This window comes from Amblyomma americanum, chromosome 5 (assembly GCF_052857255.1).
Source record: "Amblyomma americanum isolate KBUSLIRL-KWMA chromosome 5, ASM5285725v1, whole genome shotgun sequence".
NCBI lineage: Eukaryota > Metazoa > Arthropoda > Arachnida > Ixodida > Ixodidae > Amblyomma > Amblyomma americanum.
In genome coordinates this window covers 43055394-43057636 of record NC_135501.1, presented here as the reverse complement: position 1 = coordinate 43057636, position 2243 = coordinate 43055394, and the positions used below count along the sequence as shown (strand labels likewise).

Genomic DNA, 2243 nt, shown 5'->3' with positions numbered 1-2243 from the left:
AAGGTATGATGCACAAAGCACTGGCTCAAGTGCACAGTTCGCAATAGAGCGTACGGCAAGTGTGGTTTTCATAGTTTCATATTCATTGTTTATTGCAGCAACCAAACAAATACAGTCACAAAGCACACCCTTGGCACACAAACAAAAAATACATGTCACAGGCAGCACAAGCAGTATTGTTTAAGTTGGCTAATCATCTCAATAGTCGCAGTGCAGATAGGAAAAAGCCCTGAAGTGCCACGAACGTTGTCAGTTAGGAAATTGAAAAGTATAGAAAACAATGCTACGACAGCTTCAATTGAAGCAAACATAACATGACATAAGTAGGCGCATCAACACAGACCATAGAGCACACTGGAATTATTCTTCACATTTAATTTCTTCAGCTGAAAGAATATAGCAGGTGCGTTTACATCTGCAAGGCAATTTTAAAGCCAGCTTTAGCACCCTCAAACGTGCTCAACGTAGGAGCAAATACCATACATTGAGCCGGCGTACCATCTCCAGAGTACTTCTAGTCGTTAGCCGGATCAATTTGAAGTAATTTTACGTCAACAAAAGTACGCATGAAGTACAGCGTACAGTGAAGTGCAAGGACATTCGCGGGGCAGTAAAGCATGTAATCAGTGTACTGTACGCTACAATATAGCCAGATAAAAGTCCAGCGCTGTTCTGTTCGTTGCGCTGACAAAGATCCTACTAAAAGCTCAGAGATGCAACTAGCCTAAAAGGTGGCCTGGTAGCCAGTGGTGCCGACTGGTAGTTATGATGACAATTGTTGATTTCATTATACCTGCCAGCACGGAACTGCAGGGGGGGGGGGGGCGAGCAGGTGGAAAAATTAATCCCAGCGCCACGGAAACTAGGTTAATCCATTGCCTAGAAAGTCTCCTTTCAGAGGCATTCGCTTTATCGGTATGGCGTTTTATCTGACAATATTGCACAAGTACATAGGTGACACTTGAACAGGCTGTACATGGCATAAAAGTACCCTAAAAGAGTGACATAGTGGAATGAACGATGAAAGATGCTACATTGTTAAACCATTGCCCCTGTGAGCAAGCACGTCACATCCTAGCAAACCAAAATACACAAGTAAAAAATAAAAGAATAAAACCAGGCTGTGAACCAGAAAAAACCCTTTGCAACCGTTAAACCAGACTAAGCTGATTTGTTGCACAGGCTGCATAATAGCCTGCAACTTCACAAAATATTAGGCCAACAGCTCGGGAATTGCATCCTTTTCATTTGCTTAGCCTCAGTGCTTGCTTCGTGGGTTTCCGTTTAGTAGTTTGACTGTGCAGTTCAAGATTTTTCTGCGTGCAAGCCAATGCAGCCTCACCCTGACGAACAGGGCAAACAAACCATCATAAACGTCATCACCACACACAGTCAGCGATTTTTCTACCTTGGCATGAAGCAACATGCACAGATCATGCCCTACTTGTTCTTTTCCCACAATATTGGAACTAGATGCGACAAAGACCTGCTCGCAAGCATTGATGAAAGCTACAAACGAGGGTGTAGGAACTGACAGGCTCCCAAAGTCACCTTCTCCAGGATTTTTGACACTTAAGTACTTGGCTCTGATCGGCAAAGGCGGCATTTTCTAGCCTCACCTCGCACGTATGTGGCCCTGTAACACACCTGTGATTATTCATAAACTTGTAAACAAGCCAGCCAGCAAAATAGACAATGTTGTTCTCTAGTATTGGAGACTGATAATGATGGGCAAAACTGCTACTGCAACTGGCAAAGATGTGGCAGCTGTACAGAGAGAAGGAGCAGACTTAGATAAACAAACTGGGAGAGTGGCTAGAAGGCTAGACATGTCTTCAGCACAGTTGCTGCTTTCCGACAGTTTGAAAAGGTTGCTAACTAAAAGATGCCTAAATGCTGCTTGAAACTGCCGGCAAGACGAGTTGCTGTTCGATCCAGATTTCGACCTAACAATAGCAAATGTGTTTTCAAGTGCATCCTACAGCCCTCATAGTTTGGCAGAAGCCACGGATGCAAAGAGGCTGCCGCGCACAGCCTAGAACTTCGATGCTTTCGAAAACTGCAATACACTCTTCCAAAAACTCTTCATGCACAGATCCTGCACAAATTGCAGATGCATACGGAGACTTTCCCCGCTTCTGTGAAGTATTTAGACTGTCAAAGAGTCTATCGATCCTCTCAACAAATCTGGCTGTGTGGATAGCCTCTGATGGCAACTGTTGGAATGTTACCAATGTGCACAA

At 44.1% G+C, this 2243-nt stretch overlaps 1 pseudogene; it reads right to left on the bottom strand.

The window, feature by feature from the left end:
- Positions 1-1244: 1244 nt before the first annotated feature.
- Positions 1245-1945, bottom strand: LOC144133806 (uncharacterized; annotated as a pseudogene).
- Between the last annotated feature and the right edge of the window lie 298 nt (positions 1946-2243).